At 46.4% G+C, this 12,374-nt stretch overlaps 1 long non-coding RNA gene across 1 annotated transcript in view; it reads right to left on the reverse strand.

Annotated features, from left to right (window-relative positions):
• Positions 1–666: 666 nt before the first annotated feature.
• The window catches only part of LOC119977899, a 44,216-nt gene continuing 32,508 nt past the window's right edge, over positions 667–12,374 (reverse strand). Inside the window, exon 3 of the long non-coding RNA XR_005463317.1 lies at positions 667–1,107. This is a non-coding gene — a long non-coding RNA (uncharacterized LOC119977899). The remainder of the gene's footprint in view (positions 1,108–12,374) is intronic.

Genomic DNA, 12,374 nt, shown 5'->3' on the forward strand with positions numbered 1-12,374 from the left:
AAAAGTAAGGTTAGGGGGGGGGGGGTTGTTGGGTTACGGGTATAGGGTGGATACGTGGGTTTGAGTAGGGTGATCATTGCTCAGCACAACATCGAGGGCCGAAGGGCCTGTTCTGTGCTGTACTGTTCTAGTTCTAGTCTAGTCAATGAGCTGGTGGGAAGAGAGGATCACGGACACATATGGGTGGTTGGTGGAGAGGGGGAAGGCATCATTAGAAGAGAAAAAAGGGAAAGAAGGAGTGGACTTGTCTCTCTGATTTCCACGGCAACGGATACTACTAGGTTGGAGGTCGGCAGTGCCACCAAGGGCATCGGCATGGTTGAGGGATGTGGCAGAATTTCTGCAAATGGAGAGAATTAAGTTTGCCCCTAGGGGGTCAGATGGAGGCTGTTCATCTCTGTTTTCAAGTATCTGGTTGTCGCCAACGAGTAGATGGGGGGCTGGGGTGGTGGAGGATTTGGGGGTAGAGTTGGTTAAGTTTGTAAAAGAGATTAAAAATGACAAAACTATTTGTAATTTGATTTTGCTTTTATGAATGTGGAACTTTCTGTAAGCTTTGGAATACAATATATTTGAAAAAAAAGAATATTGCGCTATTGAATGCAAGAAGAATTGTGAACAAAGGAGAAGTAAAGAAAACAATAGTATTTTTAAACATTTGACCGATCTGCTTGATGACAATGAAATACAATTTATTCACATTAGTGAATTTGGTCTGCCTCACAAGTGCTATTCTGCATTGTTTATTACTGCTCCCTCTAGTTTATTTAATTTATTTGATCATGGTCCTTTAGTTAAGTAATTTAGAGTCCAATTGATACCATTATTGAATATATTAGATATAACATTGCCACATGGTAGTCTCTATATTGTAGTGACTATACTTCAGAATTACTTAATTACATTACTCTGAAAAGCATTGGGATGCAAATTCAAGTAAACTGACACTAATATCATTTCAAATGCAAATCATTGTACAAAGCCTCAAGCGTATGAGTCATTATAGCCATAATTTGATACTTTTCCTTTGGGCATTCTGTTGGCTCATCCAGGTCCAACTTGGCTTGGTCACCCGTGCAACTTTGCCTTTCAGCCTTCAAGATGAGCCTGCAGTTAAAACATTTGCAACAATTGGTGGATATTAATCTTGAATCTTACATGTCACCTGTAACAGAAAAAGCTCATGGCACATTTGCTTTCGTATGGTCAAAGATCTGGATATGTGCGTGGAGTCCATTGTCCTGTTGCAGAGTGATAGGTATTGACACAGTTGCAGCATTCCAACTTTACCCATCAAGTTCCAGTTATTGTGAAGCCTGATATCATACAGGCTAAAATTACTGGTTGGGGATACAGTACAGGGGAGAATGGTTGGCTGGCCAACTGGAACAGTGTGATTATTTATTGCCATTCTTCCCAGGTAAATACCAACCAAGCTGATACAACCAATTGTCATTAGTAGCAGTACTCGGGTACTCTAATACCCCTTTTCACTAGTCACAAGAAAATCAGTCAAAACAGGAAGAAACACTCCCATTATGGATTGGAATTAGCCATGGGCTGGAATTAGCCCTCCCATAATGGCACCACGATTGTCCGCTGAATCCGATTACGTGGCAACAAGCTCATGAACACGGGTGACACGGACTTGCCAGTGGATCACATGGTGGCTGATGGCCCTGACTTTTGGAATCCTTCATGGAGGAGCTGACAGCATATTTACAGGACAGCCAACCTCATGTTAGAGCTGGAAATCATCTTGGCATATTTTTAAGAAGCTCCAACACAAAATCCAGAGAGAGGTTTCCCACACTGTCATACAGGATCATTGGGTGGCATCAAAGATTTCAACTGATGACTGAGATGTCACAGTCCAGTCGGCACATTTCCTGCAGTACTCAATGGTGGAGAAAGGTAGGGTGGATGATTCCACACTGCTATTCCTTTGCTTTTTTCCTTGCAGTCAGCCTCCTAAGTGTCCTCAGAGACTCACTGTAAGGATTGGCCTCTCTACATCTTAGTTGTGCGCTGTCTTTTCAAATTTTGGACACATTGCTTCTGGATTCTGGATTTCCTGCCTGAGGCACCACTCCCCAGAATGTCAATTCAGCAAGGTTTAACACAAAGAAATTGTCTCCCAAATCAATCCAGTGCCTTGTGATTCAGTCTCTTGAAAGTAAAGGACTCACAGTGGATAGTTTTTAATGAAGGCTAGATGGCAGTTCTCACCCACCTGCTGTAAAGCCAGCGAGAACCATGTGCTGCCTCTTTTTGGAAGGCCCACATATTAAGTGTAGTACTGTAGCCATCTGGGATGGCCACTTCCAGAATACAAAATGGATGATGGCAATTACTGTAGGGAAATATGGACAATGTTAAGAAAGCAAGCAGGCACAGAGTTAGTATGCATATTGGAGAAGACAGCTCCCAGACGAGACTAAAACTGTAGGTCAATTAACATATTGATGGCTCATCTCCGGGAACAAAGGGAAGACACTCAAGCAACCGATACAGCTCCAGACATCCCGGCGCCAGTTCCCCAATCCAAAAGCACAAACAAAGCCAGGTCACCGGCCACCTATGAAACACACAGCCATCAGGGCACCCACCCCTTTATTGGTCAAGATCAATACCAATGATCAAGATGCAGCCCAATTAAGTGGGGCTAAGTTTAAGGCCCGCCTAAAAGCGCGCAAAGCCCCTCCAGATATAAGAAGGAACCCCCACGAGAGATTCGCTCTCTTGGACTCGGCTCTCAAAGCGCAGAGACCCGTCCACCAGCTGCACCAGAAGCAAATAAGTCCAAGGTCAACGCTCGCTACCTGACGGATGACCTTAGCTGTTCTCCTGTACCACTTCGAACCCAACAACCTCAGATCCGAACAACGGTCATTGTTCCTCTGACTGAGTGGGCACCCGAAGTTAAGTATAGGCGTTAGCGTTAGAGATAGTTTAGTTTGTAGCATTTTCTGCATGAGTAGATATTACTGTGTATGTAAATAACTAGTATTGACTTTGAACGAACTAACTGGTGCATTGGCTCTTTGATCAGTATTCGGGTTTGAACCTGAGGCGGTATCGAAAGATAGCTGGAGACTCTAAGTGTAAACATAATTAGGATTAAGGAAGGTGACCATATTGAACGCCATATTTATAACCAAATAAATATAGCAACAGTACAAGGATGTTTGCCATAGCAAGAGCAAATATGGGACTGGAAAACAATACTGCCCCACAGTATGATAAAGAGAGGCACATGACAAGAGTGATGCAGGGAGAGTCTTGGAGGAGTCGATATGATTCTATAATTAGGGGGACAGAAAGTATCCTATGCAAGCCGGATCGGGAGTCTCGCATGGTGTGTTGCCTGCCCGGTGCCAGGGTGCGGGACATCTCTGACCGGCTTGAAAGGATATTGGAGCGGGAGGGGGAGGATCCAGTTGTTGTGTCCACGTTGGGACTAACAACATAGGTAAAGCTAGGGTGGAGGACCTGTTCGGGGACTATCAAGCACTAGGAAGAAAATTGAAATACAGGTCCTCAAGGGTCATAATCTCCGGATTACTGCCCGAGCCACGTGCCAATTGGCATAGGGACAAGAAAATTAGGGAAGTAAACACGTGGCTAAGGAATTGGTGTGGGAAAGAGGGATTCCACTTCATGGGACATTGGCATCAGTTTGGAACCGGGGGGATCTGTACCGTTGGGACGGTCTCCACCTGAACCGATCTGGAACCAGTGTTCTAGCAAAGAGGATAAATAGGGTGGTCAGTAGGACTTTAAACTTCTGAGTTGGGGGGAAGGGAAAGTGAAAGCGACAGGAAGCATGGAGTTAAATGGCAAGATACGCAGGAGGATAACATGTAGGCAGGTGGATTTAAGCTTGAGGCAGACTAGCATTCAACAAAAAGGAAGGATAACTTTGGACATCTTAGGACTTCCAATATCTGTAATGATAAGAAAGTTAGCATTAAGGCACTTTACCTGAATGCTCGTAGCATTTGTAACAAAGTAGACGAACTAATGGCACAGATCATCGTGAATGATTATGATGTGGTAGGCATCACAGAGACATGGCTTGCAGGGGGTTCAGGACTGGCAGTTAAACATCCAAGGATATACAACCTATCGAAAAGACAGGGAGGTGGGCCGAGGGGGTGGGGTGCCTTGTTAGTTAAGACAAAATTAAATCTATGGCACTAAATGACATAGGGTCGGATGATGTGGAGTCTGTGTGGGTAGAATTGAGGAACCACAAAGGCAAAAAAACCATAATGGGAGTATGTACAGACCTCCTAACAGTGGTCAGGACCAGGGGCGCAACATGTACCGGGAAATAGAAAAGGCATGTCAGAAAGGCAAGGTCACGGTGATCATGGGGGACTTCAATATGCAGGTGGATTGGGTAAATAACATAGCCAGTGGATCCATAGAAAAGGAATTCATGGAAGCTTACAAGATGGCTTTTTGGAACAGCTTGTCATGGAGCCCACAAGGAGCAGGCTATTCTGGACCTAGTGCTATGTAATGAACCAGACTTTATAAAAGATCTTAAAGTAAGGGAACACTTAGGAAGCAGCAATCATAATATGGTTGGTTCAGTCTGCAGTTTGAAAGAAAGAAGGCAAAATCGGATGTAATGGTGTTACAGTTAAATAAAGGGTAATTACGAGGGCATGAGAGAGGAACTGGCGAAAATCGACTGGAAGCAGACACTAGTGGGGAAGACAGCAGAGCAAAAATGGCAGGAGTTTGTATGCATAATTGAGGACACTGTACAGAGGTTCATCCCCAAGAAAAGAAAGATTATCCGGGGAGGGATTAGACAGCCATGGCTGACAAAGGAGGTCAGGAAATGTATCAAAGAAAAAGAGAGATCCTATAAAGTGGCCAAAAGCACTGGGAAATCAGAAGATTGGGACGGCTACAAAAACAAACAGAGGTTAACAAAGAGACAAATAAGGAAGGAGAGGATCAAATATGAAGGCAGGCTAGCCAGTAATATAAGAAATGATAGTAAAAGTTTCTTTCAATACAAGAAACAAACGACAGACCAAAGTAGACATTGGGCCAATTCAAACTGATTCCGGAAGGCTAGTGATGGGAGACGAGGAAATGGCTGGAGAACTTAATAAGTACTTTGCGTCTGTCTTCACAGTGGAAGACATGAGTAATATCCCAAAAATTATAGAGGGTCAGGGGGCTGAGTTGAGTATGGTTGCCATTACAAAAGAGATGGTGCTAAAAAAAGCTAAAAGGTCTTAAAATTGACAAATCTCTGGCCCCGATGGGCTACACCCTAGAGTTCTGAGGGAGGTGGCTGAAGAAATAGCGGAAAGCGTTGGTTGAGATCTTTCAAAAATCACTGGAGTCAGGGAAAGTCCCGGACGATTGGAAGATCGCTGTTGTAACCCCCCTTGTTCAAGAAAGGATCAAGACAAAAGATGGAAAATTATAGGCCAATTAGCCTAACCTCGGTTGTTGGTAAAATTCTAGAATCGATCGTTAAGGATGAGATTTCTAAATTCTTGGAAGAGCAGGGTCGGATTAGAACAAGTCAACATGGATTTAGTAAGGGGAGGTCGTGCCTGACGAACCTGTAGAATTCTTTGAGGAGGTGACAAGTAGGTTAGACCAGGGAAACCCAGTGGATGTGGTCTATCTGGATTTCCAAAGGCCTTTGATAAGGTGCCACACAGGAGGCTGCTGAGTAAGGTGAGGGCCCATGCTGTTCGAGGTGAGCTACTGGCATGGGTTGAGGATTGGCTGTCTGACAGAAGGCAGAGAGTTGGGATAAAAGGTTCTTTTTCGGAATGGCAGCCGGTGACCAGCGGTGTCCCACAGGGTTCAGTGTTGGGGCCGCAGCTGTTCACCATATATATTAATGATCTGGATGAAGGGACTGGGGGCATTCTAGCGAAGTTTGCCGATGATACAAAGTTAGGTGGTCAGGCAGGTAGTGCTGAGGAAGTGGGGAGGCTGCAGAAGGATCTAGACAGTTTGGGAGAGTGGTGCAGGAAATGGCTGATGCAATTCAACGTGAGAAAATGTGAGGTCTTGCACTTTTGGAAAAAAGAAATCCAAGCACAGACTACTTTCTAAACGGTGAGAAAATTCATAATGCCAAAGTACAAAGGGATCTGGGAGTGCTAGTCGAGGATTCCCTAAAGGTAAACATGCAGGTTGAATCTGTGATTAAGAAAGCGAATGCAATGTTGTCATTTATCTCAAGAGGGTTGGAATATAAAAGCAGCGATGTGCTACTGAGCCTTTATAAGGCTCTGGTTAGGCCCCATTTGGAGTACTGTGTCCAGTTTTGGGCCCCACATCTCAGGAGGACATACTGGCACTGGAGCGTGTCAGCGGAGATTCACACGGATGATCCCTGGAATGGCGGGTCTAACATATGATGAACAGCTGAGGATCCTGGGATTGTATTCATTGGAGTTTAGAAGGTTAAGGGGAGATCTAATAGAACTTTACAAGATAATACATGGCTTAGAAAGGGTGGACGCAAAGAAACTGTTTCTGTTAGGCGAGGAGACGAGGACCCGTGGGCACAGCCTTAGAATTAGAGGGGGTAAATTCAGAACAGAATGCGGAGGACATTTCTTCAGCCAGAGAGTGGTGGGCCTGTGGAATTCATTGCCGCGGAGTGCAGTGGAGGCCGGGACGCTAAATGGCTTCAAGGCAGAGATAGATAAATTCTTGATGTCGCGAGGAATTAAGGGCTACGGGGAGAATGCTGGTAGGTGGAGTTGAAATGCCCATCAGCCATGATTGAATGGCGGAGTGGACTCGGTGGGCCGAATGGCCTTACTTCCACTCCTATGTCTTATGGTCTTATGGTCTTATGATGACAGCACCAAATCGGGCTACAACTTGGAGATATGTACATAATTGTGTGCTGACACTAAAACAGTTTATGTTCAGCCACGCAAACCTCCAGGTCTCTTAGTAAGATACCAAAAACTTTACAACATTGTGACAGCTGAGGAAGGATGCCAAAATCCCAAGGCAGTGAATCAACAAACGCATGATCTCAAAGAAGCTGGCGGAGGAAACCCAGAATCTTTGAGGCATGAAAAATCAGGACAGAAACTGCAGGCTAACCCGAGTGAAGTGTCCCTAATTGAAGACGCAACGATGGGAATAGAGGGATAGGGACCCAGGAAGTGTAGAAGATTTTAGTTTAGACAGGCAGCATGGTCGGCACAGGCTTGGAGGGCCGAATGGCCTGTTCCTGCGCTGTACTTTCTTTGTTCTTTGAAATCACCTAAAAACAAGCTCCATTGCAGATTTGGTGGTCCTTTCCCTGACCTGATTGAATGCAGAGTCAAAGGACCTCGCCAGATCACAAAGGCTCAGCAAAATTCTAAAGAGTCAAAGAACCTGAACCATTAAAAAAGGTGAGCAAAAATTCAGAAAAGGCTGGAACTTACCTTTTACAAACAATCAGAGCATTCATCAGACAGAGCATACTGATTGTTTAACAGCATAGCTGGAGGACGCTGCAGCTGTGTCCGAGTTGGTGCCAGCCCATGGCAGCCGAGTTCGAATGACCGAAATAAAAGTTTTTTAAAACAGCACCAGGGACTAAAATTCCCTTCTACTGTGTTTTTAAGCTTTAAAACACTGAACACCTGGCCTAAACGACTTATTTGAAAATTTCCTGCAGAATTGATTGAAGAATCAGGCCTATGATCGCCACGTCAGCCCGCCAAATCCTGACAAGCACAAGAAAGAGAGAAGAAAATGGTGGCTATGGTGCCATCTTGAAAAAATTGAAGTTGTACTGCCCTGTTATGAAAGACAACCATGAAGAGTAATTGTAAACGATCAAACCAATTTGAGTCATGTAAGGACTAAACCAACTAAACTGGGTTATCATGGAGAAGAAACTTTCCGTGACAGAGTATATCACGATTGAGTAGGAAATCAGAGGAAATGCAAATTAATACATTCTTGTTCTTGTTTAATAATAATAATCTTTATTAGTGTCACAAGAAGCGGCACAGTGGTTAACACTTCTGCCTCACAGCTCGAGGGGACCTGGGTTCAATTCCTTCAGGCCTTGGATGACTGTCTGTGTGGAGTTTGCACGTTCTCCAGGTCTGCGTGGGTTTCCTCCGGGTGCCCCAGTTTCCTCCCACAATCCAAAGGTGTGCAGGTTAGGTGGATTGGCTATGCTAAATTGCCGCTTGGTGTCCAAACAAAGGTCAGGTGGGTTACTGGGTTACGGGGATAAGGTGGAGGCATCAGCTTAAGTAGAGTGTTCTTTCCAAGGGCCGGTGCTTCCTTCTGCACTGTAAATTCTATGATCTGTGAAGTAGGCTTACTTTAACACTGCAATGAAGTACTGTGAAATCCCCTAGTTTCCATACTCCGGCGCCTGTTCGGGTACATGGAGGGAGAATTCAGAATGTCCAATTCACCTAACAGCACGTCTTTTCGAGACTTGTGGGAGGAAACTGGAGCACCAGGAGGAAACCCACACAGACACGGGAAGAATGTGCAGACTCCACCCAGGCAGTGACCCAAGCATCGAACCTGCATCCCTGGCGCTGTGAAGCAACAGTGATAACCACTGTGCTATGAATTTGCCTACAATGTAACCATAAGACCAGGGTGTGAATTCTCCGACTCCCCAGCTGAGTGTTTCTTGGCAGCAAGCCATTGCTGGCAGCAGGATTCTTTGTTCCAGTGGCTGGCCAATGAATCCTCAACCATTTTTTAGTGAGATAGTAAAAGCACTTTGACAAGTATTTTAAATTCCAAATTGTGGAGAATGCAGATCTTAAAAAAAAGTATAGAATGTACTGAGAAAGTGGCAAAAAGGCAAGGCAATCCAGGATGATGGGGACATCAATGATGGCTCAAGTAAACAAAAATGGTGGCAGATCATGTCAGTGGCACATGAAGAAAAAGGTATTGTTAATATGTGGATAATCACATTCTCCCCTGTTTGCATGGGGTTTCACCTCCACAACCCAAAGATGTGCAGGTTAAGTAGATTGGCACACTAAATTGCCCCTTAATTGTAAAAAAATAATTGGGTATTCTAATATTATTTTAAAAGGAAAGAAATATGCTGGGTAGAGATTTGGGGATAGATGCAGTAGAATGGTGTTTGGCCTAGTGATGGTTAACGTGGGTCTGGAGAACAGTATCACCCACAGTATGATGTACAGGGACCCATAACAGTAGAGACAGATTGGTGCAGGGAGAGTCTGAGAGAATTTGGCACTTAACTGGACAGCGCCGGACCTTCCATGGGATCAAGGGCTCCAGGAGTAGTTCTTCCCTGAATGGCAGCGCCACTGGGGTGGTGGTGGCTACTGCCCAAATGGCGCACACGCAGGGCCTGGGCCGAGTGGATCCCAGACCACAGATGAGTGCCGGCATAGAGGTTGCTTGTTAGGGGTCAGCAGCTGGGCCAGGTTGGTGGCTCTGAGTGGGCCCCTTTCAAATGCTGGGTTCCTCAATCAGGCACTGTGCCTTTGAATGAAAGACACCAATCTCCCTTCCAAGGAGCTTCCAAGCAACACTGCAAGGTGAGCCCCTATCCCACAATTGGGTTAATATCAGCAACAGTGTGCTGAGACCCTTGAGTGGGCATTAATTTCCCACTTAAAAGCCTCAATTGCCAACAGGGTGAGAAGGCCCTCCTGCCTGATTAAGTGTCCCTCCAGCAATTCACCATGAGGGATGACATTAAATTCCACCCAATGAGTAAAGAAGCCACAAGCAGTCACCAGCGTTTACTGGGAGTTACTGAAAGCATGAGAGACATGTGGAAGTTTCACTTAACCAGGGAGGCAAGATTAAACATGTCAAATTATATTTAAATGATACACCTGTGGCAATTAAGCATTCAATGAATTTCCCACCACAAATGGGAAGTTTACTGTTTTATCATCCTGCTGCTGACTTAACCACTTACATATTTTTTACTGTCAGGTCTGCTACATGACCTCCCACTCATCTCTGCACCCGCTCACCATCTTGCCTGGTCTAGCAGGCTCCACAACAGCTTCACACCCTCAGGTGCGTCTCCTAGAGGAAGACTGTGTTGGTTTTTAAACTTCTCAGATGGGCGAAGACTCTGGATCTTTTCACTGGGTTATTAAGTCCCCTAATGTTCCAGGTGATAATCCTGGTGGGGGGATTTCTGCACCCCCCCCCCCCCCCCCCCCCCGGCCCTGCGGGATCACCCATACTTACCCGGTAGTGCGCCCCTCCACTCTGGGGTTTCCCTTTGTTAGAGGGCCATCCAAAGTGGCCAAGGGCACCATTCTCACCATGAAGACCCTGCGCTCCGGGGTTTCCCTTTGTCCACCTAACATGGCTGCCAACTGTGTGTACTCAACGAGGATGAGCCGCTGCACTCCGGGTTTCCCTTTGTTTCGGGATCTTCCAAATGGCTGCTTATGGTGCCATCGTGTTCCATCAACCAAACCTAACCTGCTGAAGCCAGTCTAAAACCCTTCCCTTCCTCGTCGTTATGCCCTCCTGTGGTTCCCCTTCCCCCTTCCGACCCCTTTCTACCTCTGCAACAGTGTCATTAACACACACTGATGTCCCGACACAGCTCTCTGACCATGTGAAGAGGTTGTTCAGAAGGGAATGGCAGAACTCAGCAGACATGATGCCAACAGTTCTCAGATCAATGACAATCCACCCAACTGCCATACCCAAATGATTCCCTTTGTGTCAAACAGTGGCACCCAAGGTCATCTATTAATGCAATATCAGCGACATTTAACTTTTCCATTCCCAAAGATACACAGTGACATCCAGCAGTCTCTTACTTTCTTCTCCTACTGGAGAACCAGTGAAAAATACAGATTTACAAAGTAGAATAGGGGTTAATTGATATTGTGCATGTTGATAGTTAATTTGGAGTAAATCAGAATGTGTTTTTATGTGTCACACTCACACTAAAGGTCAAGGTAAAGTCGCCATGGTCCCAGATGGCCATAGGCTGCTTTCCGCTTTGAGGAGGAGAGCTGACTGGTGGTGGTTTAACCTGAGTATCATCACACCTCAGGCGAGGGGCAAAGTTGAGAAGGCGGTGCTGTTATAACCTGCCTGCTTACCATTGGCTGGGGACTAATGACAATCCCACAATCCTATGGGAGTATGAGCTTCCCCAATGAGGGGGGCGGAGAAATCATTAGCAGACTCCCTGCATAAATAAAGCTGGTCAGTTTGGAACCAGCAGGAGAGAGAGGAGTTAGCTGCAAGGGAAGCCGCCGCCGCCGCCGCCGCCCCGCCGCGCCGCCGCCCCGCCGCCGCCGCCGCCGCTGCCGCTGCCGCTGCCGCTGCTGCTGCCGCCGCCGCCGCGTGTGTGTTTTTAAATAATGTTATTTCTTTGTATCCTGAAGACTCGTGCTGGATTCGTCGTGGCCCTCACAAAACTGGCGATGACGGTTAAAGTGAATAGCTGTCTACACTGCTGAAGCCACCTCCCTGGATTTTTGTTGGATACAGGTTGGAAGTTGTTTTCTATTACACCATGCCTCTGTATGGACGTTTGGATGTTTTTGATGCTGTGCTGGAAAGCTGGAATCGGTACGTACAACGGATGCGTTACTATTTCCGGGCAAATAATATCACCGAAAACGAGTGCCATATTACTCACTGCCTACGGCCCGCATACGTTTGGGGTGATTAGGAACCTTATGTACCCAGCTGTGCCGGACACCAAAATGTTTTATGAACTTAGTGGGGCAACGTTTTAACCCACCCCATCCACGATAGTCCAACGTTACTGGTTTAATACCGCTGAGAGGACCCCAGGAGAATCCCTTGCCGATTTTCTATTCAGGCTACGCAGGATTGCACAGTACTGTGACTATGGTGAGACCTTATCAGAAATATTACGCGACCGTTTGGTTTGCAGTATGAACAATGCGGCCACCCAGAGAAAGTTGTTAGCCGAGCCAACATTGACTTTTCAGCAGGCCATTCAAATAGTATTGTCCCGGAGAGCGCAGAATGAGGAGTGCAGAGCTACAGGGAATGGAGGTGCATGCCTTGGGGCGCAACCCTTCCATCCGAAGCATCCCCGCACCCCTGCGGTACCTTGGGCGAGGCGACGTCCGGATCGAGACCAGTGGCCGTCAGACATTCCTCCCCGAGGGAGCTTTCTCCAGAACCAATGGATGAGGAGCCATGCCCATGTCAGACTTGTAGGGGCTGACCCCGTCGCGGATGCCGGTCTTGGGGGCGCCAGAGGCGCCATCGTTCCGACCGAAACTGGGGCCAGCCCAGGGGCCGTACCTTTCATTTGGATGTACCTGCGCCGACTACTCCGAGGCTACTACTACTGGAGACGGAGGATGACTGCCTGCAGCTGCATTGTGTGGCAG

The sequence above is a fragment of the Scyliorhinus canicula genome, chromosome 1, assembly GCF_902713615.1.
Source record: "Scyliorhinus canicula chromosome 1, sScyCan1.1, whole genome shotgun sequence".
NCBI lineage: Eukaryota > Metazoa > Chordata > Chondrichthyes > Carcharhiniformes > Scyliorhinidae > Scyliorhinus > Scyliorhinus canicula.